This window comes from Sarcophilus harrisii, chromosome 4 (assembly GCF_902635505.1).
Source record: "Sarcophilus harrisii chromosome 4, mSarHar1.11, whole genome shotgun sequence".
Taxonomy (NCBI): Eukaryota; Metazoa; Chordata; class Mammalia; order Dasyuromorphia; family Dasyuridae; genus Sarcophilus; species Sarcophilus harrisii.
In genome coordinates this window covers 326,250,741-326,277,957 of record NC_045429.1, presented here as the reverse complement: position 1 = coordinate 326,277,957, position 27,217 = coordinate 326,250,741, and the positions used below count along the sequence as shown (strand labels likewise).

At 39.5% G+C, this 27,217-nt stretch overlaps 1 protein-coding gene across 19 annotated transcripts in view; it reads left to right on the top strand.

The window, feature by feature from the left end:
• Positions 1 to 27,217, top strand: part of MAPT (microtubule associated protein tau) — a 156,065-nt gene that overhangs the window by 14,734 nt on the left and 114,114 nt on the right. Inside the window, exon 1 of one of the 19 annotated variants that reach the window (XM_031965956.1) lies at positions 9,992 to 10,167. The exons of the other annotated variants lie outside the window; for them this stretch is intronic. The gene's annotated coding sequence lies outside the window, so the exon portion shown is untranslated. Of the gene's footprint in view, positions 1 to 9,991; positions 10,168 to 27,217 lie in introns of those variants that run through there. 19 annotated transcript variants of the gene reach the window in all.

Below are 27,217 nucleotides of genomic sequence, written 5' to 3'. Positions count from 1 at the left end.
TGATATAAAAGGAACAGGGCATATAAAAAAATGTTATAATAAAAACAAAATATAATTGCACATGAAACTGTAAAACTATTATGTATAACCTTTTAAATATTTAATAAATATATTATGAACATTTCTTTTTTCTTTTTTTCCTTCTTTTTTTTCTTCCCTTCTCTTCTTTTTCCTCCACCTTCTCTAAAGAACAGGTATCACTCTTCACAAATATGTATATATACATATAAATTTATTCCATACATACTTCTATTTATCAGTTCCCTTTATGGATGCAGGTAGCATCCTCCCTCATATGTCTCCTGTAGTTAATTTGGTTATTCATAATTCCTTTCTTTATATCACAAAGGTCTCCCAGCAGTTAATTTCCTCCATGTTTTTATCACATTTCTTCCTTGCCTAAGAACTTTCATGACTCCAACCTACCTCTCTGTGTCTTGAGCCCAAGCCCACTACTGCCAAGGAAGTTATTGCTGGTAGAGTCCTGTCTCCCCACCTCTACTCCCCCAACATCAGACTCTTCCCAAGATATTGAAATAGGAGCTGTCCAGCCACCGTAACCTTTGTTCGTGTTCTCACTTTTCTCCCTTCCTGCTGTGCTCAGGGCTTTGTGGGGAGTTCAGAAAAACCCCATAGACCTTGGTTCAAGATCCTCCCCATACAATAAAATAAAAATAATCATAGCTAGCAATTATTGTAGCATGTTAACTCATTCAGTTCGCCAAACAACTCTCAGAGGTGGGTGCTATTGTCATCCCCACATTACAGATAAGGAAACTGAGGCAGCCAAAGGTTAAGAGACGTGCGTAGGTAATTTAGTGTCTGAGGTTGAATATGAACCATTTTCCCAATTCCAGGCCCGATGCTCTATCCACTGCACCTCTTAGCTGAATTGGTATATAATTGAGAGTTTCTTTGAGGGCAGAGGGATTCGGGTGAGATCCCCTTGCAGAACTAACACAAGTGGTGTAAGCCTCTTGAGGGCAGGGCCTGTTTTTCATAGGGCTTAATACCCATCCTGACATCCTACCAGTAGGAGACAATTAGTAAGTACTTTTAAAATCTCATTGAAGAAGATCTGAATGATAGAGAGGCAGAAAAATAAGCAAACTTCACAAGTTCTTCATCCTCTTTGAACACTGTGAGTCCTTCATAATGTTCATTAAGTTGCTAACAAATAAGGAGATCTGCAGGTGGGAGATTTGTAGTCATCATGCTGTACGAGGCATAGGGGACCTAAGGGGAACACAAAGGAAAGCTGATAGTAAAGAAGTTGGTGGTTTGGTTTTATCCAAACTCTGGGAAATCCCTTAACAGTGAGTCTCCTTGGGGAAGGAGATTGACAAAGGTCCTCAGCAGTATAAGTCTGAGTTCGAAGTTATATGAGGGAACTTTCCTCCCCCTGTCCCTGCGGAAGATGAGGGAGCCAAAAGGAGTCCTCTCTTTAGACACAGGCATTTATAAAAAGAGAATTAGCTCAATTGGTGAGATCATGGGGTAAATCGGGGCGGGGAAAACTGCAAACACAGGAGGAGGCCCATTCGCCACCGGGTTGCTCTCTCTCTTCTCCCCAGACAGACATTTTTGCTCACTCGTCTGGCATCAAAGCACAGAGGAGTCAGGGGTTTTCATGCGCTGCTGGGGGGGGAAGACTCCTCCCGAGACCAGGTTCATTATCAGCCTGGTGTCCCGGCCCCGGTCTGTGAAGCACTGTAGAGGCTGCTCTTTAATGGGCACCTGCTTGCCCGACCAAGAAAGATCCTGAGCAGTAGGAGTCCTGACACGGCCACGGACAGGTGTTTGATCTTAAAGAAGCTGGCTCACCTTGGTTTTCTCATGTCTAAAGTGAGGGGAATAGACTTGAACCTAAACCCCTTAGATCATCTGTGAATTCACTTCCATCTCTGATACTCTTTCAGATCCCTTCACTTCTCTAAAAAGGTTTTCCTCTTCTTTAAAATAAGGGTTGTAACATTCGCATTCCTCACCTCCTTGTTTTGTTATATTTGATAATTGATATTGATCAAAATAATTAAAAAATTTAGATCAATGCATAATTTTATCAGCCATTGTCCTACTGTAAATCATTATATCAATGATAAGATTTTTATTATTGCTATTTATCTTAGGGAAAAAAGGATCTAATGACAGTTTTCAGGTATATAACTGAAAATAAAAATATTTTCTGCTTTCCTCAGAGAACAAGGAGGCTTCAAAAGCTTGGTCTTATTTTGTGTTTTGGGGGATGGGGATAAGTGGGGTCCAGTGACTTGTCGGAGATCACACAGCTGTTAAGTCGGAAGCCATATTGTGGACTCAGGTTCTCCTGACTTAGGGGCTGATACTCTATCTACTGTGCTGCCGCCCTACCTTTCCCCTACTTGGTCTTTGTATGGGGGAATTCTGGTGGGGCATGAGAAAACGCTTGTAAGAACTTTTAAGATGTCTATGTTTTCAAAGGAAGTTGTTAAGAAAGCTTGTAACCCCCTCCCTGTAATGATTTTTTGTGAAAAACAAAAGGTGGGGTTGCGAGAGAGGGTTAAATAACTTACTCTTTGTTAGAGCATTTGAATAAATGCTCAATAAATGTTTTAATGGCTAAATGACATCTTGAAGTTGCTATTGGATCAGTATTGGTGTAATTCAGTGTGGACGCTTGTATGGATCTGTATTGGTCTAATTCAATGTGGATGTTTGTATGGATTTGTATTGACCTAATTCAGTGTAGACATTTGTATATATATGTATTGATCTAATTCAATACATGTGGATATATGTGGATATATTTTTCTGTATGAGAGTTCACAGACTCGGAGAATATTCAAACTGCAAAGGATGGCTTGAGAGCACTTTTGGAAAGAAGGAATGGTCAGTAAGAGTTAATATGGAGTCATCAAGCATAGACTGGCCTAATTTCCTTTTTACATAGGGTTCCTAGACTGGTGGGTTAGGAGAATATCATACATAATGTGTCTTTGTAAAAATATATGTGTATTTACATTTATTCATGTATATACACACATATTAACATGTATTCATATGATACACATTTCTGAAATCCAAGCATATATATGAATTTCAGAAATGAAATCTATTTAAATATATTATGAAATTAACATTATGAGAAATCTTCAAATAATATGAAAAATCTGTCAGGAATGTCAGATGTGGGCTGAACTTATTTTTTTTATTTAATAGCCTTTTATTTACAGGTTATATGTATGGGTAACTTTACAGCATTTATTTTTTTTTATTTAATAGCCTTTTATTTACAGGTTATATGTATGGGTAACTTTACAGCATTTATTTTTTTTATTTAATAGCCTTTTATTTACAGGTTATATGTATGGGTAACTTTACAGCATTAACAATTGCCAAACCTCTTATTCCAATTTTTCACTTCTTACCCCCTACCTCCCTCCCCCAGATGGCAGGATGATCAGTAGATGTTAAATATATTAAAATATAAATTAGATACACAATAAGTATACATGACCAAACCGTTATTTTGCTGTACAAAAAGAATCAGACTCTGAAATATTGTACGATTAGCTTGTGAAGGAAATCAAAAATGCAGGTGGGCATAAATATAGGGATTGGGAATTCAATGTAATGGTTTTTAGTCATCTCCCAGAGTTCTTTCTCTGGGCGTAGCTGGTTCAGTTCATTACTGTTCTATTGGAACTTATTTGGTTCATTGTTGAAGAGGGCCACGTCCATCAGAATTGATCCTCATATAGTATTGTTGTTGAAGTATATAATGATCTCCTGGTCCTGCTCATTTCACTCAGCATCAGTTCGTGTAAGTCTCTCCAGGCCTTTCTGAAATCATCCTGTTGGTCATTTCTTACAGAACAATAATATTCCATAATATTCATATACCACAATTTATTCAGCCATTCTCCAACTGATGGGCATCCACTCAGTTTCCAGTTTCTAGACACTACAAAGAGGGCTGCCACAAACATTCGTGCACATACAGGTCCCTTTCCCTTCTTTATGATCTCTTTGGGATATAAGCCCAGTAGTAACACTGCTGGATCAAAGGGTATGTAGTTTGATAACTTTTTGAGCATAATTCCAGATTGCTCTCCAGAATGGTTGGATTCGTTCACAACTCCACCAACAATGCATCAGTGTCCCAGTTTTCCCGCATCCCCTCCAACAATCATTATTTTTTCCTGTCATCTTAGCCAATCTGACAGGTGTGTAGTGGTAGAGTTGTCTTAATTTGTATTTCTCTGATTAATAATGACTTGGAGCATCTTTTCATATGACTAGAAATAGTTTCAATTTCTTCATCTGAGAATTGTCTGTTCATATCCTTTGACCATTTTTCAATTGGAGAATGGCTTGATTTTTTATAAATTAGAGTTAATTCTCTATATATTTTGGAAATGAGGCCTTTATCAGAACCTTTGACTGTAAAAATATTTTCCCAGTTTATTGCTTCCCTTCTAATCTTGTCTGCATTAGTTTTGTTTGTACAAAAACTTTTCAGTTTGGTATAGTCGAAATTTTCTATTTTGTGATCAGTAATGATCTCTAGTTCTTCTTTGGTCATAAATTCCTTCCCCTTCCACAGGTCTGAGAGGTAAACTATCCTGTGTTCCTCTAATTTATTAATAATTTCATTCTTTATGCCTAGGTCATGAACCCATTTTGACCTTATCTTGGTGTACGGTGTTAAGTGTGGATCAATGCCTAGTTTCTGCCATATTAGTTTCCAATTTTCCCAGCAATTTTTATCAAACAGTAAGTTCTTATCCCAAAAGCTGGGGTCTTTGGGTTTGTCAAAGACTAGGTTGCTATAGTTGTTGACTGTTTTGTCCCTTGAACCTAACCTATTCCACTGATCAACTAATCTATTCCTTAGCCAATACCAAATGGTTTTGGTAACTGCTGCTCTATAATATAATTTTAGATCTGGTACAGCTAAGCCACCTTCATTTGATTTTTTTTTTCATTAATTCCCTTGAAATTCTTGACCTTTTGTTTTTCCATATGAATTTTGTTGTTATTTTTTCTAGGTCATTAAAATAGTTTTTTGGGAGTCTGATTGGTATAGCGCTAAATAAATAGATTAGTTTAGGTAATATTGTCATCTTTATTATATTTGCTCGCCCTATCCAAGAGCATTTAATATTTTTCCAATTGGTTAGATCAGACTTAATTTGTGTGAAAAGTGGTCTGTAATTTTGCTCATAAAGTTTCTGATTTTCCCTTGGCAGATAGATTCCTAAATATTTTATATTATCAGTAGTTACTTTCTCTTTGTAACTCTGACTGTTGGATTTTGTTAGTGATATATAAGAATGCTGATGACTTATGTGGGTATATTTTATAACCAGCAACTTTGCTAAAGTTGTGGATTATTTCTAATAACATTTCAGTAGAATCTCTGGGGTTCTCTAAGTATACCATCATATCGTTGGCAAAGAGTGATAATTTGATTTCCTCATTGGTGGGCTGAACTTAGATGAGCACTGAGAATCCTGTGTTTATGTGAGCTTAGAAATTATTGAGTAAAATGGTCTTTCATTACTACTATTTTATGTAATCTTAGAAATCAGAGTCAAATGTTCTCTTTTCATTACTACGACTTTTACTACTACTACTAACTAGTATTTATGTAGTACAAAGCACTTTTACAAGTTACTTGATATTCAGTTTGCCTATGAGCTAGAGCCTATTATCAACCCATTTTACAGATAAGGAAACTGAAATGAGAGGACTTTCCTAAGATCACACAGCTAAGAAGTGTCTGAGGCAGGATTTGAATCTGACTCTTCCTCAAATCCAACACTGTCTAATATGTTATCTAGTACCTTTTACAAAATCTGCCCTTGTTCTGATGGATCAGCTGGTCAGCCTTAGTCAATTATTTTGATGTATGGCTGAAAAGCTAGCAAAGAAAGGGTGTTCTGAAGCTAATAGCCTTGTAATGGCACTATTATCTCAATCTACAAAGTTTTATGGTTTGTTATTATTAATGATGGGCCAGCTAGATGATGCAATAGAGTGCCAGACTTGGAAATTCTTGCGTTCCAATCTGGCCTCAGACACTTCCTAGCTGTGTGACCCTGGGCAAGCCATTTCATCCTGTTTGCCTCAGTTTTCTCATTTGTAAAATGAGCTGGAGAAGGAAATGGTATCTTTGCAAACAAAAACAAAAACAAAACAAAACAAAACAAAAAAACCCGATTGTATTACCAAGAGTCAAAAATGACTAAAAACAGCTGACAAAATAAAATTATTAATGATAATAGGCTGACTTTTACACAGTGCTTTGAAGTTTACAAAATATTCTATGCATTGTCTTATTTGATCCCTCAAAGTCTATTTTACCTAAAGTATACTTACCAAAGTATATTTAACGTATGTTTTACCTAAGGTATTATTGTCCCCATTTTGTAGATGAGAAAACTGAGGCTCACCAAGTGAATTGCCCAGAGGCCTACAGAGCTAGTTAAATATCATTCATGGAATTTGAACCCAGGCTTCTGCCAGCTTGAAGCTTCTGCCCTCTATGTAGAGAGTGCATTTACTATCATCGTCTCCATTTAGGAGGAGGACACACTGAGGCTCACAGCCACACAGCTGAGTCTCCCAGAGAGCCACGCTGCCGCCCCTGCAGGCCCCGTGCCCCCCCCCAGTTCAGGACTCCCTGTTGTTCCACGTGGCTTCTCTGCAAGCCCAGGGTGCCCGCAGTGTGCCCATGTCCTCCCCGTGGTAAGGGGGCACTTGGAATGAGGACAACTTCAGGTCCTGATTCAGGGTCAGATGTGGATAGAAATTGGGCTGAGCCAGAAAAAAAGAGTCAGAGTCCGAGAGAGGGAGTCAAGGACACAAATCCCCACCCAGGAGCAAAATCGGGACGAGTCACCAACACAGTCTGGGGGTCACAAGCAGCATCCGAGCTGCCCCCTGGGCTCAAACCGAGCTAAGCAAGCGGCTGTCCCTGGAGAACAGGCTGTCTCTTGTTGCACCAACCGTTTCCTGGCTTTCTGCCTTTTTTCAGGGAGTCATTAACTATTGACCCTGGACTGGCTTAGCCCGAAGGGGCAGATCCAGGGAGTGGATACCTGCTTTCGGAAGCCAGGCCCGGAAACAGATGAAAAGATGAAGTAACTCCTGGCAGCCCGGACCCCAGTGCTATCTTGGCTGTGCCCTTAGTCCAGGCTGCCAAGCTAAATTTAGCTGCTTGGACTGCCAGGCTCCTCCAATCACAGTTGGAGTTTCCATGGGAGGAGTCAGGTAGGGACCAGGATGGGGAATATTCCTCTGTGAACTTTTTACCAGCACTGTCACCTGTATACCTTTCTCTTTACCCCAGTCCACACTCTCCCCTTTTAAAAAATTTTATTTTGTTTTCAATAATGTTTTATTTTTCCAAAGACATGCAAAGATCCACCTTTGCAAACCCTTATGTTCCAAATTTTTCCCTCTCTCCCCTCCTACAACAGCAATCAATCCAGTATGTGAGTTAAACATGTGCAACATCCCCAGCCCTTTTAAAAGAAACCTTATCAAAGGTGACCAAAATTAGTCAATCAGTGAACAGATCAAAGTCCTCTCCAACTCTTCTTCTTCCACTTATATTGATGTGATCATTGCTTTAGTTGGGGTGACTAAACCTATCTTATCCATTTTAGTCCCAATCTTTAGAAGTTACCTTTGTATACAAGCCAGTAGAAAATTAGAATTCACTTGACAGATTTCACTGAAAGAAGATCAGTGAACAACAGCAGGGCCTTTGAGGATTCCAGGACCCCAAGAGAAGTCTTCTTTTATCCTCATAGTATGGCATCATAGTATAGTGCACAGATTTGGAGTCAGGAAAACCTGGATTCTCACCCTCTGCCTCTGCTATGTGACCATATATTTAGGTCACTGGATGGCCTCTGTGAGCCTTATTTTCCTCACGTGTAAAATGAGGGTTTTGGCCCTAAATGGCCTTTAAGGTCTCTTTCCTCTATGTACCAATATTCCCACATTCTCCTTTACCAGTTAGTTGCTTCATGTGTGTGTGTCCCATAATTATTGATGGAGCCTTATTAGTGTAAGATTATACTGTCTCACTGTTTCAAGACCCCATCAGCTGCCAAGCCCTAAGTGGCAGATTATTTTCAGAGAGTGACTTATGAGGTGATTCTTGCTTTTCTATGCCATTGCCCTCCATCTCTTTAGTACTTTAATAGGCTTAAATAGCGCTCATAGGATATTCCTTCTGTCAATTCATCTCACAGCCCAGCCTTGCCTGCTTATCTTGCATGTTTTTTGTCTTTGTCCCTCTGTAACTTACTATAGAAGATCAATCCAGCAACACGGGAGGCCTTTCTCTTATTCTTTTGATATTTCATGTCTACCACCGATGCACTTTTCTTTATCTCCCACTCCTGCCATCTGGCCAACCTACCTTCTTTTAAGTCACATCTGTCTTTGATGTTCTTTATGTCATCTCTATAGTATTGAGAGTAATATATTTTGGCTCACTTATATCTGTGGTATATCTTTCTACTGTCCTTTGGATCAGAATCATTTTTTTATTCTTCTGAGATTGTGATTTGCAACCACCTGGAAGAAAACTGGTATCCCAAAGATGGGAATCCAGCTCAATCTTCTTTTCATTTTGTTCTGGACCACTGTCCATTTGCAATGACTATCCAAGATATATGTACTGATAGAGCAATTTGGTCAGTATACAGCCCTATGTCAAAATCTCATCAGTTTTATTCTATTTAAATATTGTATTGCTCTCTCCACCACTATTTATTTTCTATATGTAGCAAGTCTCTTTAATTCAATCAAACCTTTGTTAAGCATCTTATCACATATAAGGCCTTTTTGCTAAGAACAAAGACAAAAGGAAAAACGGTGCTCTTTGTCTTCAAGAAAACTTACCTTCTTTTGTTGAAAAATTATCATGCATATGTTTTGGAAATAAAAAAGCTTTAATAAATAAATCATTAAATTTTAAAAAAGAAAACTTGCCTTTTATCTGCATTAGAGAAGGTTCATTATTAGCCCATAAAATAAAGCAGTCTGACTCCAAGTGAATACCTGAAGCTTTCCCAGATTTCATAACATAATTTCCTTTTTTTGTCATAGATTTAGAGCAGGTAGGATTTCACAGAAAGGGAAAAGATTGAGTGTTGGGTGTTGAGCCCAGAGCCCAGAGGAAGGATGCTAGGGGTGGTCCAGCCTTGCCTCAAGAAGGCCTGAGGCCAGATGCAGCCTCAGGCACTTACTGGCTGTGGGACCTTGGGCCAGTTATTTAGTGGCCCAGTGGATAGTCATGAGTTCATATCTGGCCTCAGACACTAACGGGTTCCTGGGCAAGGTACTTACCCCTGTTTGCCCCAGTTTCCTCAGACATGAAATGAATTAGAGAAGGAAATAGTGACGCACTCAGGTATCTTTGCCAAGAAAAGCCCCAGGGGGGCCACAAAAAGTCAGGCCCGATTGAAGCTACTGAACCACCAGCACCACAAAGATTCGAAAGGATGCTCCCAAAGGCCAGACGCCAGCGCCACTCCCGGCCAGAAACCCCTGGAAAACAAACAGCGAGGGAGCTTTGTGCAGTCTCCCCTTCTGTCTTTATCCCTGGCAGTGTGGATGATTACGAAAAGGGGACGTTCAAGAATCCCAGTGTATTTCTATCTCAGCCATTGTTCGCGTTAGAGGAGAACTAAGATGAAAGATTAAAAAGGCCGCTGGGGTTCTGGTGACCTCACAGACCTGAGGTGCCCACAGGCGGCCTTCTGGGCTCACTGTGATGTCATCCCCACCATTCCATCAGTGTGTGCAGCCCCAGAAACCAGTTGCCTGCGAACTTCATCTTCATCTATCCTACACACGTATCCTACGCACACACACACACACACACAAACACACAACAACGCAGGACACACACCGTACACACACTCCCAACCGGACACATGAAGCTGTGTGTGCTGGAGTCTCAGAGCATCGGCAGGCCTAAGTAACCCTTCCCGCAGAGGGCCATCTCCTGGTGGGAAGCACAAGCAACTTATGGAAGAGCAGCCGGCCCGGGGCCCAGTCCGACCCCGAGGAGCCGAGAGGAGTGGTCGTTGTTCACTCTGGTAACCGCACCCCCGAGCAGGAGGCACCCAGCGGGGACTGCTCAGCTCACACTTCTCCTAGGTGAGCCTCGGAACCCCCCCTCCTTCTGCCGTTCCCCTCTCTTCTTATCTGGAGTCTTGGGAGTCTGACTGGGAGCCTTGGAGCCAATTATAGCTTTCTCTTGAAATTCAGGTCATGTTAATAGATTGAAAATTGCCAGGAGAGCTTGTTTTCTCTTTCGGTCCTTGCTGATATTATTCCTAATTGACATATTTCATCCCTTTCCCTTCCTTTTTTCTCCTCCCTCATCAGAATGTAGATCTGATGTTAGCACAAGACCCCAGAGCTCATCTATCACAGTCTCCTCGCAGAGGAAACAGAGTGAAAGAGCAGAACATCAGATTTCATAACTCAAGTCCTGGGAGGGTGGTCTTGGGAAGGCCTTAGATTTCTCGTTTCTTTATCCGCAAAATGAAAGGCTGGGTTTAGATATTTCTACAATAGCCAAGAAAGTGTACTCTAGTAAGGGATATAACCACCGTACAAAAACCGACTCTAATAACCTTCCCAGCGCAATTTTATGGTGGTTCCTTTTTTCCTTTCTTGATTGGTCTCGCTTTCACTCTCTTTATCATTGTTGAATCTTATCTGGGATAAATGGGCTCCTCTGTAATCTTTCATTTCTCCAACTTAATGAGTCTGAAGTCTCTTGACTTTCCCACACCTGTTTTTCTGTTGGTAATGTGGCCCGTCAACAATAAATATGGTGTCAGTGTCGTTCCTCCCTTGGGTTGTGGGGTGAACAGTAGTGCTGGAGATCTGTTCATTCGCAATTAGTAGAATATGGTGGGACATGAGGATTCAGAATATACCCACTGGTCTCCTCTTACCTCTCTGCTTTTTTTGCAATAGTAGACACTAAATAAGGCCGTAACGGACTCAGAACGAGTCCCTCAATCCCCAAGATGTGATTGTTAACTGTGATTTTATATGAGGTAGAGTAGGAGATTGCTGACTCCAGCTGAAAAAATACTTTGACTTCCATTATCCAGATAACCTATTATTTGAAAGCCTTGGATTTTTATTTCCCAGGATAACCTGTAAAGTATGACTTTTTTTACAGGTAGAGTAATTCATAAAATATCTAAATTACATTGAAATGATGAGTGCTATGATGTATTCTCTATTCTTGTCTCCATGGTCACTCTGAAATGTATCACGGCTTAAATTTATCTGATCATGTGGAATTCTTTACAATTGACTCAGTCGTGCATTTCCCAATCCACGTTGATACTTAGGATGTCCAGAATGGGCTGTTCAGTAATTTAGAATTCACTAAACATTTAGCATTCATTAAGTACCTTTGAAATATAGAGCACCACACCTGACCACATTTTATTCAGCAACAAATAAAATTCCAGATTTTTATCTAGATTAAACATTTAAGAGAAAACTTCTTTTTAAAGAGCATAAGGTGGGGAATAGGGTTCCCAAATGATTGATAGATATTGTTATTTGTTGTTGTGAAGTTATTTTCTGAAGGTAGCACTTCCTATCCAGATTGTTAATTCTAAACTTTTAAATATAGCAGCGTTTCTATAATCCTACAGGCTGGAGTGCTTAACATCTTTAAAGACTGTTCTCATCCTGATACCAGAATAACATCGCAAAAAAACCCCACAAAACAACAGTTATTAGGACTGGGTTTTTTAAGATTTATGTTGATTATGGGATGAAATTCATAAATAACCCTTTTTACTCATTGCTTCATTATGACTATGCATTAATTAATTAGTTGTATGGATATATGCCTATTGATCAACAACAACTGCCCAGCATTACACTGGGCATTGGGAGAGAGATAGAGTAGATAGGACCATGTCCTGCCCTTAGACACTTTACAGTATAGTTGGAAAAAGTCTTAACATGTATTCAAAGAACCTTGATTGCAAAGAATATTCCAGTTCATTCCCCTAATTTCCCTCCATCTGCACAGACTTTCTGTTTTTTGCCATTTTTCTCATTCTCCTCCAAAAGCTCTCAAAAGAGAGATTCTACCCACCTTTCTCTAGGGGCTTTCTTGTGTTAAAGGCTGGGTCCTTTGCAAGTGGGCTCAGTTTTGCTTTGTCATATCTGCCCTAGACATGCAGAGCCTCCCAGAAAATCTGAATGTAGGTCATTGCTGAAGGAGATTGCGCACACTGGCCAACTGGGATGGGCTGACGATGGCTTCAAGTTGGTGAGATGCCAAAGGCCTTGAGAAGAACACCGGCATCTGCCGCAGGAGATGCTAGTGTTTGCAGATCTGGCCCTGGCCTGCATCTTTCCTTAAAGCTGTACGTGGGGGTCTGTAAAGTTTTAGAATTCACATTCAATCACTTGTGGCTGCACACGTGATGGTCAAGAGTGCATCTAGTGTGAGACAAAGGGGGATGTGTGGAAAAGTGGTTTAGTTTATAATTTGTGTGGGGCTGATAAGGGGAGAGAGGTTTCAGATTGGAGGGTGACCTCTGGAGGGGGAAACATCGAGAATTGTGGTAGGGAGAAATGGAAAGTGTGCTGGCCTTTGGTTTAGAGATGTTGGTTGAAATACTGGCTCCAACACTTAGTCACTCTGTGAATGTGGGAAAAATCTGGACCTCCTTTTCTACATCTGTAAAATGGTTTTAGTCATACTTTATTAGGTCTATAATGTCTATTATATCTACATTTCAAAGCATTTGTGAGAAAGAATAGGGACTGCCCTATCCTTTCACTCATTCGTATAAACAAAAGCAGGTCGGCATCTCCTCTGCTATTTACAATAATCTCACAGTTTCCTAGCGCATTAAGAAATAAAATGACTTAACCAGATCACACAGATCAGAGGCAGGATCAGAAACAGGACTTTCTGGGTTTGAGACTTGTTCTCCCAGACTCTTCCATTTGTTGTGAGAAACATGCCTTCACATCTTAAAGGGCTAGGTAAATATGAGCTGTTGTTATTAGGGTTGGTGCTTTCCTTGTTTGTCTGCCTGAAATAAGCAAGGGATTTGCAGGGCATCTATATTTAACCTAATTATTTATGCTCTTTAATAACCCCCTTGTAAGAGCATCAGGCAGGCAGTTTTTTGTGGAGCCTGAGTTGTGTTGTGTGTTTACTCTTGTTTTCCAAGGATAATTTTTAATTGTTTTCGTTCTTTAACTTCAAAACCCAGCTTGTTAATGGAATAGGAGTTAAGTGAAACCTGAGAACAAGAAAAGGAGTCTATCCAGTATTTTTTTGGACCTTAATGGTTGTCATTATCTGGTTGACCAATTTTAGTGCCCGAATCAAATGTGGATCAGCAGTTAAGTGCTGGGTTAATAGAGACTGTTTAGTTACTTAGATTGGGCAAGTCATTATGATAGCTAATATACTACTTTCCTTAGGCAGTAGGTGGTAGAAGGAGCTTCACACTTGATAGAAGATGGAGAGTTTAGACCCAATTGTAGCATTAACTGTGACCATGAGCCAGTTACAGACTTTTTTACTTTGCAAAAGCAAAAAGAACAGGTCAAGAATCTCAAGGAAAATTATAAACAAACTAGGACTGAAGAAGGCCTAGAACTATGAGATCTCAAACTGATCTCGAACTCAAAGGACAATAATCATCAGAATCATTTAATATTGCTTAAAGATGGAAAAGTTGATGACTAGAATAGATTAGGTAAACAATATTACAGCACAAGAACACAATGTTTGCTAAGTCCAAGGATATCAACTCCTAGTATTTTATTAAAAATTATTTGATTAAAATACTGCTGCTATTTGATTAACTACTGGGAAAACTTTGTGATGCTATTTAAATGATTTGCCTAAGGGGCCACACAGTGTCTAAGGCCCAATTTCAACTCAATCCTTCCTGATTTCAGGCCTAGTGCTCTGTCCACAGTACCAACTTTCAGACTATTAATAATTTCACCTAACTCATAAGAATGAGATAATATGGGGTAGCCCAAAAGTCTTTAAGCAGCCATAGACAAATAAAGCTTAAATAGCTAAAATATCAAAAAAAAATTAATAACCACCAGGATTATGGGGTCACTCTGTATACGTAAAAACACTTTGCAAACCTTAAAGTGTTATACAAATGTTAGTTATTAATATTAACTATCTGGTTTTAATTGTTAGGAAGTTCTTAAACCACTGTCTTTTGAGAAGGTGCTGTAACTAAAAAATGAAGCACTGGAATTTGAAAATTGGTTTCTGCGCTGTACTCTAGCATTGACAGCCAATGGTACGCTGTAATTTAGATCTCTGAAGAGCTCTTTTCATTCCCATGGCAAAATCTTCCCAACCTCCTCCTGGGCCATTGGCTGCACTCTCTGATTCCCACCCCAACCCCCACTCCCTCATTCTTTTCAAAAGGATTTTATGTTTCAGTAATCTTTTCTGATGAACAAGGCCTTGACATGGACTCTCGTTTCAGGTTAGTTAAGTAGTTCTCCAATTCTTCTAGGCCCAGAATTTACTATATGGAGTCATTTAACTCAAATACATTTTGTTTCTTTATCTGTTAAGAATGATTAAACTAAGAGAATTGTTTCCCTGGTAGCCAGCAGCAAGCATTGAGCTTGATTCTGGAGCCCTAGCCAAAATTTCAGAAAGCTCTGTGTCCCCTTGTGTTTTGGGTTTTTTCCCAACAGCTCTCTTGGCTATGAGCCCCTCCTCACCTTTGGTTTTGTGCATTTTTGATCATGTGGCTGCTACTGAGTCCTTATACTATTTATAACTTTTAACTAAGACCTAACTTGACACCCGAGTCAAAATTCTTCCAAGAAATCCTATCCCCACTTGGATCCTCTGCAGAGTTCTGACACTACTTTTGGTATCTCCCAATTTGAATGATACTGTTTTTTCATCTTTAAGTAATTTCTGTTTCGAGCCTCAGATCAAGGCCCCTTTTATGGATTCATCCCCTCTCTCAGGCTGTATTTGATTTCTTCCCTCCCTACAACACTGCCAACTGTCTCACTAATTTGATTCTAAGTTTGTGCTACCTTGTAAAGACATACTACACCTGATACTACACCTGATATGGTTAATCAATTCTGTAAAAACATGGCACATGGCATTAGCTGAAGCAATCATATGTGAGCAATCATATATGATCTCCCAATCATATTCTCAGGGGACAATGGGATATCCATCTCATGGAACCCAAAATTTGGACTAGAAAAGCTTAAAATAGGAGAGAAGAGAAATGAATTGAAATTCTAATAAGCCAGAAAATTCTCTTCTTCTGTCTTAGAATTGGGGTAGGAGGGACCCTTCCCCCAAGACCTTCTCAGCAACCATTTTTTGATAGACAACATTCTCTGTTCTCCATCAGTCAGAGAGAGGAGGGAGCCCCCAAAGACAGGTGTGAGGAAGACAGCCATTGTTCCAGACGTTGGGGATGCAGCAAAATGAATTTTTGCATTAAATTTTTAATGAGTTTAGGAATTCAAATACAAACATTTAAGTATGCAAAGAAAAAAGACTATATTGAGGAACTGTATGCTTTTGTTGTATATAGTATTTTTAAATGTTTATTAAATTTAACAAGGAAGATACAAAATTGCCCCGTTTGTGTTTCCTATCTTATTTTTTCTTTGCATTACTAAATGTTCATTTTATAATGGGGGGGGGGATTTCTGTCATTATCTGTTAACTTCCCTCTACTACCAAGTAGAAGCTTAATAACCATGAGTACAGTAAAATTAAGCAGTCAAATTTACTTGATTTTAACCCCTTTGAGGGCAGGGAGTGTGTGTGTGTGAATGTGTTTGCCTTCCTGACATGTGTCTAGCACAAAGTAAGGGTTCAGTGCTTGTTATTTGTGGTGGTGGTGGTCGTATATTACTTTGTGATTGTTCTTCTGTTGGCTTATGTAGATCTATGTTTTGTCCCACCAACTGGACTGTAGCTTCCAGAGGGCAGGGACCACATCATTCCTTTTTTTTGTGTGTTCCCCAGAATTGACTGGTATTATGTCCTTATGTAGTTCAGTTTTTCAGTCATTTTTCAGCTATGTCTGACACTTTATGATCTCATTTGGGGTTTTCCTGATAGAGATACTTAAGGGGGATTGCCATTTCTTTCTCCAGCTCATTTGACAGATGAGGAAACTGAGACAAACGGAAGCAAGTGACTTGCCCAGAGTTAAAATCTGCCCAGCAAAATCTGAGAAGATGAGTCTTCCTGACTCCAGGCCCGGAACCCTATCCACTATTGTTACCTAACTTCCTTACTTAGCTCAGTAAATGTATATTAATTTGTCATCTGCCAAAATCAAGCCACTCTGGCTGCCTGATTAAGGGGGGGAGGGGGCAGCACAGTGTTTATGTGTCAATTAACCAGGAGTATTTTTCAGGACTAAATTGGCTCAGCAGCATGCTTAGAGGCAGCTGCTGACCAGGGCAAGCTGATTGGAATGTTTAATTATGTTTACATCATTCTTCTCCCGTCAGGGCCGGCCCTCCAGAAAACAAGTGTCGGTAGGCTTTTCTGAGACCATAGGCTGTACTTTGGAGGCCAGGCTTACATACCCCCAGTCTACTCACATCCGTAATAGGTTTTTTGCATGTAGAAATGGCTGTAAATGTAATTTATCATACAGCTGACATGTTTGAATAAGCTCCAAATCCACCTCCTAATTCACTCGGAGACTGGAGAGTGGTTCACTTTGGAGTCTGGTTTTCACTTTGTCTAGTTAATAATAGATGTTCAGTGATACCAGAGCTTTACAGCTTTCCAATTTAAAAATGATATTAAACTAAAATGCTAATGGACAAGCCTGGATTCCTTCAACATTTCATGTGTTCCAGCAGGGAGCTCTGACGTGGCCCAGGCATTTAGTCTGTTCTCTGAGCAGCAGTGGAAGGGGCAGCTCACCAGTCAGTCATCCAGCTGCCTAGGTAGCCATGGCCACATCTCGAGCCATTTCCCCATCCCCAAGTGCACTGAAGACTCGTAGAAGAGTGTTGGAACTGGGAGGGCTCTTGGAGGTGATCTGACCTCCAGAATCACTGGAAGCTTTCCCTCCTAGGGATGTGTAGCAGGACCAAAAGAGAATCAAAGCCCCTTTTGGATCTAGTTCATGGTATGGTTGTTGGTATTTATTAAACAGACACTAGAGTCAAGGTACAAGAAGCAGCTAGATCAAAGATTGTCCTCAGATTGGAGAGACATCTGACCCTTCGACATATGTGACCTTAAGCCAACTACCTGATCTTCATAGACTTGTGTTGCCCAATCGATCACGTGAGGGGACTGGACTAGAGCCTGGTCCCCGGCCAAAATTCTTCTCGATTTGGGGCTGGGGATTGGGGCCCTGCCCTGAGGATTATGATAAAGTGAGAGAGACTGGATATGCGCAAAGTTAGGCAGTACAGGTACATGTATGACCCACATGTGTGGGGTGATAGCTACTTTTTCAGACATGGCCAATAGATTGATTTATTAACTTCTCTGTACTTGTTTATTATTTGACTTCTACTTGGGTGAGCAGGGGGAGGTTGAACCAATTTTTTAAAACCAACTAATTCAGGAACCCCAAGTTAAGGCACGCTGCTTTAGATTTATTTTTATGGGTGTGTTAATTTCTGGAAGGTCAGAAGAGGAGGGTCTATAGTAGAGAGCCCTGAAATGGTCGAACCTTGCCGATGTGGTCTCACCGTGCCTTCAGGATAACTTTCTGACCTGATTAAGGGCCTAGATGGAGCTTTGATATTTGGAGGGCAGTAGGTTAGGGCTGGTGAGACAGCAAGGTACTGAGCTTATATTGCTTTTCAACATCAGAGGAACACTAGGAATAAACTCTGCATACCAGATAATGCAAGGGCAGCTTCCTGGAGCAGTGACTAGAGTTATTCAGCCTGGAGTCAAAAACACTCATTATCCTGAGCTCAAATTTGTCTTCAGACACTCACTAGCTGTGTGACCCCGAGCAAGTCACTTAAAACTGTTTGCATCATCATTTGCAAAATGAGCAGGAGAAAGAAGAGGCAAATTATTCCAGTGTCTTTGCCAAGAAATCTCCAAACGAAGTCAGAAGGAGTTGGACACTACCACATGACAACATGTCCGTTGAAGCACCATAATCAGCATTGATATAGAACCCTATGGAAGCAATTTAAATGTAAATATGTGCTGCTGTTTAAGAAAAAAATGTGCTGCCTTAATTTTTTTTTGTTTTTAAAAAAAGAGTTAAGAGCAGTAAAGAAATTGCCAGAAAAAAACAAATCCAATCATTCTTGCTGATATCCTTCAGTATGCTTTTGTGTTTAATTGGTATCAGGTTTCCCTTAAATAGATTAATTCTATGGCTCTTTGTCCCATCCTGCATCTTTGCACCTTGACACAAGCCTTTAAACCCCACGTTGATGGGTATAGAAAGTTCCTATAACTGGCATGTTGCCTGTAAATCAACATTTAAGAATTCTGGAAAATGTTATGTGCAAGGTAAACAATAAGGATGAGAAGGAAATGAAGGGCTTCCATCAATTATAAATGAGCTTTTAGAAGGAGGTTTCTCATTACTAAAATATTGCCCCTTCACCAGAATTGAATAATTGTTCCAACTCTTGGATGAGAAATCCATAATGGGTTATTATGTTGTTTGGATAACATCTATAAACCCTTGAAAGACTAATGTTACTGAAAGCAGCTAATGAACTTCGTGACCACTGGGACATAGAACCACTTGGAAATACCATAAACGAAGCCTCCCTCAGCGACGAGTGCCTGCTGTCCCTTTTGACTTGGGGCTTCTAGTTCTCCCACAAAAATGGCCTGGGAACTGCTATTTAAGATGGACTGTGGGGTAGATAGCTCATGCGTCTGATCCAGAGTAACTTTTTCCCTCCTATTTTTCCCTATTTTTGGTGGTTGTTCAGAGATGAGCTAGAGCCAGCTCATACGGAGGACATGGTGGAAATCGATAAATGCTACAAATCATGGTTTTCTTTCTTGCTTTGCTTATCTTCCAGACTTAAAGTAGTAAAAGAGACAGTGATAATTTAGATTAAATTTAAGTGTTTGGCTTGTTTGAAAAAATTCTTGGAGAGTCGGTTATTAAATATTTACTGCATATTGCTATCGTCTGGGGCTAGTCGGTGTACAATCGATAAAATCAGATCGTTTCCATCTCACTTGTTAGGAAGCTGGGGCATTGCAAGGAAGAAGAAGATAGAATGCGCAGTCTGAGGCAGGGTAGGGGGCAAGGCTGTCAGTAGTAGTTCCCAGCATTCTCCTTGTGAGCTGGGGGAGAGGGGGGGAGGAGGAAAGGGGTGGCTCTCTGTATAGAGAATCTCACCCGGATCCTATCAGTGATTACATGCTTTCTTATGTTATCCTGTGTCCAAGGGGAACCTAATTTAACTTATAAGTAACGTCATAGAATAGTAAAAACTTTATATCTAGATTTTGCTACACTATTTCTAGGACACATTCTAACTCAGACGTTATTGATGTAATTCAACAGGTATTTTTAAATATTTAGCATGTGCAACGTCCTGTACTAAGCCCTGGGGATGCAGAGATCAAATAAGACATAATCTCTGCTTTTCCAGTGCTTATAATCTAATAAGGAGGCTATGCACATAACCACTAATACAAGTTGTGCAGTCATTTCAATTCTGTCCAATTCATCCTGACCCCATTTGGGGTTTTCTTGGCAAAAATTCTGGAGTGATTTGCCATTTCCTTCTCCAGCTCATTTGTCAGTGAGGAAACCAAGGCAAAACAGGGTTAAGTGACTCAGCCAGGGGAACACAGCTAGTTAAGTGTCTGTGGCCAGATTTAAACTCAGGAAGATGTCATCTTGACTCCAGGCCAGCCACTCTATTCATTGTATTATCTGTCTCATACAAGTTAAGAAATGGTCAAATGAATGAAGTCAAACAAGCTAGCTTGAGAGATTTTTAAAGAATAGAGGGGAAACTCCTATTTTGAGAATAAGAGTAAATAACATGAAAGAAGAAATATGGTAGCCAAACTGGGCCATAGAAGAGGAGAAAGAATTTCTTTAAGCAGAGATGGGAGGAGAAGAATTTATTCCAAATGTGAAGCAGAAAAGATCATGCTAGGCTAAGAGGAAATTTGGCTACAGCATAAAACACGTAATAGGAAATAAATGAAATAAGTTTTAAAAGGTAGATTGAAGACATCCCAAAAGGAGGAGTTTGTGTTTTATCCTGGAGGTAGCTGAGAGCCAGTGAATGTTTTTGAGCAGGGGGAAAAACGTGACCAGACCTGAACAAAGATTACTTTGAGAATGGAGAAAAGGATGAATTAAAGAATAGAGAAATGGGTGACTCCTGTAGATAACATGGCAATGGTTCAGGGGAGAGTTGGTGGGTCCATGAACTGGGATGGCGACAGTGGGGGAATAGAAGGGAGTGGATGAATGCAAGAAATGTTTCAGAGGTAGTATTGGCATCTGATTATAAATCAGTGGGAAGATGAGAAAGGATCATAAGTCAAAGAGAACTCGAGTTTCAAGCCTGAAAGAGTCGGAGGAGTCGGGGTGAATCAATAGAAATGGGCTATTTAAGGGGGAAAAGGCCCATTTTAGAGGGGACATTGAATTCAATCTGCCTGCAAGTGGAGGTATCCAAAAGGTAGCAGAAAAAGGACTTGAACTTCCTGAGAAAGGACTCCTTGAGAGAAATTTGTTAAACAATTGCTAAAAGAAGATAATGGAGGTTAGGAGGTAGATGAAATTACTAAATTATAAGTGAAAGGATAGAGTCATAGGGTATGCTTCACACTTAGGGAAAGGGAAGAAGAGGAGAAGCTATCCTAGGAAAAAAGGTAGAAGAAATAATAGAGAATAATGCCGTGGAAAAGGGAAGCGGAGGGGGTGGGGGGTGACATAGTGCGCTAGACCTGGAGTCAGGAAGATTCCTGAGTTCAAATCTGGCTTCAGACACCTGTTAGCTGTGGGAACCTGGGCAAGTCATTTAACCTATTTTGCCTCAGTTTCCTCATCTGTAAAATGAGCTGGAGAAGGAAATGGCAAACCCTTCCAGTATATTTGCCAAGAAAACCCCACATTGGGTCACAAAGAGTCAGTTTCACAACTGAGATGAAATGTTATGGAAACCAAAAAAGGTGAAAAAAAATGGCCATTAGTATCAAATGCCAAAAAAAAAAAAAAAAAAAAAAAGTCTTGGAAGATTAAAAATTGGATGAGAGCATTGGTTTTGGTATGGGGGAGGAGAGTCATTTTTGACCTTGGAGAGAGCTGTTTCAATAGACCTCCAGGGGAGTGGAGTACAAGTAAATCTTTTGTAATGGTTTATAGTTAATGGTTAATGTAATGTCAGGTGGGTAAGTAGCCAGACTGCAAGACATTGAATAATGAGTGGGATGGTAAGGAAGTGAAAGTGTTGATTATAGATTACTCTTTGTAGACGTTTAACAGTGACATCAGCAGAGAAGATAAAGCTTGAGAAGGGTGGTAAGCAAAACCTACAGCAAGATTAAGAGGGAAGTACAAGGCTGGGAAAAAAATCTTTACAGCCAGTGTTTCTAATAAAAGTTTCATTTTTTAAATATATAAAGAACTGTTTTTTATAAAAAAAAAATATATGTCATTCCCCAGTTGATAAATGGTCAAAGCAAAGAGACCTAATTCAGTTTCAATTGATCAATGATAGCCAGAAGAAGCTACACCCAAAGAAAGAACACTGGGAAATGAATGTAAACTGTTTGCATTTTTATTTTTCTTCCCGGGTTATTTCTACCTTCTGAATCCAATTCTCCCTGTGCACAAGAAAACTGGTTCTGCACACATATATTGTATCTAGGATATACTATGACATACTCAACATATATAGGACTGCTTGCCATCTAGGGAAGAGGGTAGAGGGTGGGAGGGAAAAATCGGAACAGAAGTGAGTGCAAAGGATAATGTTGTAAAAAAAATTACCTAGCATGGGTTCTGTCAATAAAAAGTTATTATAATAAAAAAAGATAAATGGTCAAAGGATATGAACAATTTTCAGATGATTAAATTAAAGCCATTTATAATTATAGGAAAAGATACTCTAAATCACTATTGATTAGAGAAATACAAATTAAAACAACTCTGAGGTACCACCTCACACCTCTCAGATTGGCTAAGATGACAGGAAAAGATAATGATAAATGTTGGAGGGGATGTAGGAAAACTGGGACACTAATACATTATTGGTGGAGTTGTGAAATGATCCAACCATTCTGCAGAGCAATTTGGAACTATGCCCGAAGGGCTATAAAACTGGGCATACCCTTTGATCCAGCAGTGTCATTACTGGGTCTGTATCCCAAGAAATCATAAAGCAGGGGAAATGACCCATGTGTACAAAAATATAGATCTTTTTTGGTAGCAAAGAATTGGAAAAAGAGTGGATCCCCATAAATTGGGGAATGGTTGAACAAGTTGTAGTACATGAAGGTAATGGAATATTATTGTTCTATAAAAAATATGATGAAAAAGTGGATTATAGAAAAGCCTGGAAAGATTTACATGAACTGATGCTAAATGAAACAAGCAGAACCAGAAATACATTGTATACAATAAGATCAAGAATGTGCGATGATCAACTATGAAAGGCTTGATTCTTCTCAGTGGTTTAGTGATCCAGGGAAATCCCAATAGATTTTGAACAGAAAATGCCATCTGCATCCAGAAAAAGAACTAGGAGATTGAATGTAAATCAATACATGTTATGGTAACTTGTTTTTTCAGTTTTTTTTCTCTCTCCCATGGTTTTTCCCTTTTGCTCTGATTTTTCTCTCCCAACACAATTCATAAAAAAATGTGTATTAAAAATAAATAAGCTAAAAAAAAGAGAAAGGCAGAACCAAATTTAAAACTCATATCCTCTGACATAAAAAAAGAGAGAAGAGTTGTAGGGTTGAGTAAAAGCTTTTTTATAGGGATAGGAGAGGCCTGAGGATGTTTATAAGTCTAAGGGGAAAGAATCAGCAAAGAGAAACTGAGGATGATTGACAGAACAAGGTCTTGGAAGAGACAGAAGAGATGGCAACAAGGAGAGGGAATTAGCTTTGGCAAGAAAGAGGACCACATCAGCTCTGAGATTAAATGAAAGAAGAAAAGGATGGGAGAAGCCAGAGAAGGTTTGGTCTATAGAGGAAAGAAGATGAAAAAACTTATGGCCTTAATTTTTTTAATTAAGTAAGCAAGGTCATCTACAAGAAAAGAGAGGATTGGGTTGGAATTGGGGTTTTGAGTAGAGAGATTTGCAATAGCCAGTGTGCAGTGTGATCGGGAAGTGTGTAAGAAATGAATAAAAGGACTTTCATGTAACAGCGAGAGGGTCCTATTTAGATAAATTTAATTCCATAAATAAAGTGGTTAGTACACTGGACTTGAAGCCAAAACCTGAGGTTGACTGGATTCAAGGACTTTGTAATTTTTGGCAAGTCACTTATCTTCTGTCTGCCCCAGAACTAATCTTTAAAATGGGGGAAATAATAGCATTTACCCCAGGGGCTCTTGTAGGGCTCAAGTGAGATATTTGTAAAGCACTATATCCATGCTAGCTGTTAGTAAATGTGTACCTGGAAGCACGGTTTCTCACCTTCTTGCAATTATAAAAGGAAAAATGAGGGTAAGGTAGACTGTAGAGGGTCCCCGTAGTGCACTCTCAGGGCAACAGCGGGAAGTTTGGGAGTTGGGGAGAGTGTAGAATAAGGATTGGCTCAAGGATACAGACTGGGAAGCAGTGGAGAGCCCGAAATGACGTGTTAAGGGCAAAGAGGAGATTCCAGGGATTAAGAGCATGGGTCAGGTAAGAGCACCAGGAGGTGGTGGGCCCAGAGGGAGGGAATTCATCACTCAGATCCCAAGATCTTCAAGTCGAGGGCACAGCCCCACTGTGTGCGGTAGAGAAATGGAGCTGATGAAGCTGAGGCTTTGAGAAGCCAAGGGGCCCAATATTCGCTTTGAAAATACTTTGGAAAAAATAAATTAAAAAAATTTAAAAAGAAAACACCTTGAAATCGCTAAGAATCCTAGCAAGAGGCAAGGAATTAAGGAGGACTGTAATCCAGACAGAGAAGGAGGGGAGAAGAATTCTGAATGCCATTAGGTGACCGGTGACCAAGAGGGGTGAACGGCAGGGGAAAGGATGTCTTGTGCTGGCAGAGAACGAGGATCTGGAAGTAACAGCGGCTAAGGAAGAGCGTAACAAAGAGAGAAGGGAGAACCTTGTCATCATTGGAGAGAGTGGTGAAAGATTTCAGGCTGAAATTTCCAAATTATGGGATGCCCACCCCCAAAGCCCTTCCTTGTGTGGGGTGGGAAGAGACCTAAAACCACTGCCAAAGTTAGTAGATAATTGGCTCAACATAAACACATTTGCTCTTGTCAATGAAAGTGAAATCCAAATCTCCATCTACAAAAGTGAGACTAACAGTGAATTTCCTCCAATTAGCACCATATGCAGAGAACATTTATTTGATTAAAATATGTCCATATGAGTTCACATTTGCATCGACACCTGTTGAATCTCTGTGGGTACAGTCTGCTTCCTTTATATTTATTATTATCCAACACATCCACTGTATTGTAAGAACACCACTCTTGACCCTAAGATACAAAGTTTAAACAAACACCATTAATTATTCTTGAGTTCAGAATGAAGTAAAATATGATTGCTTATTTTAAAGGAAGAGTAAATTAAGAATAACATAATTGGTACAACATTCTTCTGGAGCTAGTGTGAAGATTAGATAAAATAATATATGAAAAGTGTTTTTGCAAATTTGAACATGGCCTATTGATGTCAATTATTGTTACTACTGATTATAATAAGATCTAAGAAGATATGGACTAGTGCTCATTTATATGAAGTTATTGGCAAGTTTTTCAATTCAACACAAGCATTTATTAAGCAACTACTTTGTGCAGGGCATTGTAGGTGCAAACAAAAAACTCATTCCCTACTCTTGCTGCCTTACTAGAGCTTATCTTTCCGTCTTTGGGCTATGTCTCTAATCTGCTTTCTAACACTTACCCTCTCTGTTACTGCTGTGTTCTATCCTTCATTCTACTGGTATTCTGTACTATGAATTTTATGAAACTGCTAAGTAATCTTTTTTGACTAATTCAGAAAACATTAGAATCGTTACCAAGAATCCCAGTTGCATTTTTTGACTTTCCAGGTCAATCAGTAGAGGTGAGTAGTGAGTTTTGGTTTAGTACCAAACTGCTAAAGTAATTAGGCTCCCACAAGTGAATGGGCTGCCTTAGGAAGAAAATGGTTTCTCCTTCTAAGAAGGTCTTTAAGTTTTCAAGAAGCTGGATGACTTTCTCACAGTTATACAAGGGAATTCTTGTTCAAATATAGGTTGGATCAGTTGACAACTAGGGTTCTTTCCCAACTCTATTATTCTGTGCTTCTCTTCTTTTTAAGTAAAATATTGGTGTGACAACAAAGAGCTTTGATGTAATTGAGAATTGTACAAGAAATAATTTTTATTTAAAAAATTTTAAAGGCTCTTAAATTTAAAAAATTCCAATACCTAGAATAATCTCTCTTCTTAAAGTATATTGCCTTTTGATCTAAAATTTTTAAATTGATTAAGAATATGTATTTGTTAAATAATTCAAGGAGCAGTGATTTCATAATTGTGGGTATTACCTCTCTATGATTTAATAGTTTAGTGAATGAAGAGTTGCTATGGCCAAAAAAAGTCACCTCCTTCTGTGGTTAATTAAAACTCCCATACTTTCAAAACTGAGACTGGTCCTGGGACAGGAGACATATATAACCCATCACAGGCCTATATCATTCTCCCCTAGTAGGACCTATTACCGCTTGTGTTCCTCCATCAAGAGTCTGAGACCCCAGGGTCACTTTGGGCGACACAAAGAACCAGATATGACTGAAACGACCCAACAACAAAAGTCCCTACTTGAAAACTTAGAATAAGGTAGGATGCACCTCCACCTGAGTCAGCCCATCCAATTTTGGGATAGTTTTCATTGCTAAGAAGTTTTTTGGACATTGAGCCTAAATTGTCATCTTTGTAACTTCTGATTATTGCTTCTCTTTCTGAGCTCTGGGGCCAAATAAAACAAGGCATCAGAGACAGACTTTGGGGGCTTTTGCAAACAGAAAACTGTAGGGAAAATTTGTCAGACTGGTGAAACAACTGGTTTCATATTCTTCAGGAATCAGGAAACTGAGACTTTATGCTCCTTATGAACAACAGCCAGGTTTCCTCCTTCACTATATTTTCCCCATCTGTAGCACCTAACGTATTTTGTACCAAGTGGATAGTGAATGAATGGAAAAGGAGACATTATTTCAGCCCCAGGAATAGATCAACACTTTGGATTTTGCCATCCTTGTTTCTGAGTTGAAGGAAACAGCTTGACAGGATTAATAATTTTCTTGTGGGGTTCCTGAATCTATTCTCTTCATAGTATCAGGCAGATTAAAATTGTTGTGCCATTGATGAGAAGAAGGTAAGATAATTTTGTATTTCATTCTGCCTCAGCCTTTGTTCTCTTTGAATTGGGCAAGGTTTATTAATGACCTTCCCCCAGCCTGCCACTGGGGGCTTGGAAATTTGAGACCATCTTTAGAGTGAATCATTATTTCCAGTCTGTTTGCTATAGGAGATAGTAGCAGATGGCATAGTGAAAAGAGATCAAGAAAATGAGTTCTTAATCTTTTCTGTGTCTTGGATCCCTATGGCAGGCTGGCAAAGCTCTGGGATCCCTCAGATTCATGATGTTAAATGCACCAAATAAAATACATAGAATCACAAAAGAAACCAGTTATATTGAAATAGTTAAAGTCACTAGACATCAGATTAAGAACATCTTCGCTAGATAATGTGAAAAGACTTTGGATTTGAACCCACATCCCCTATTTACAACTTCCTTAAAGACTTCACTTAAATCCTACCTTTTGTAGAAGGCTCTGCCTGGTTTCCCTAGATTCTAGTGCCGACCCTCCAAGATCACTTTCTATTTTGAATAAATCATGTATGTATCTAATTACTGATATCCCTACTCCCCCAGTGGATTGTGAGTTCCTTGAAGGCAGAGACTCAGTTTTTGCCTTTCTTTGTATCTTCCCCAAGGCCTGGTACACAGTAAGT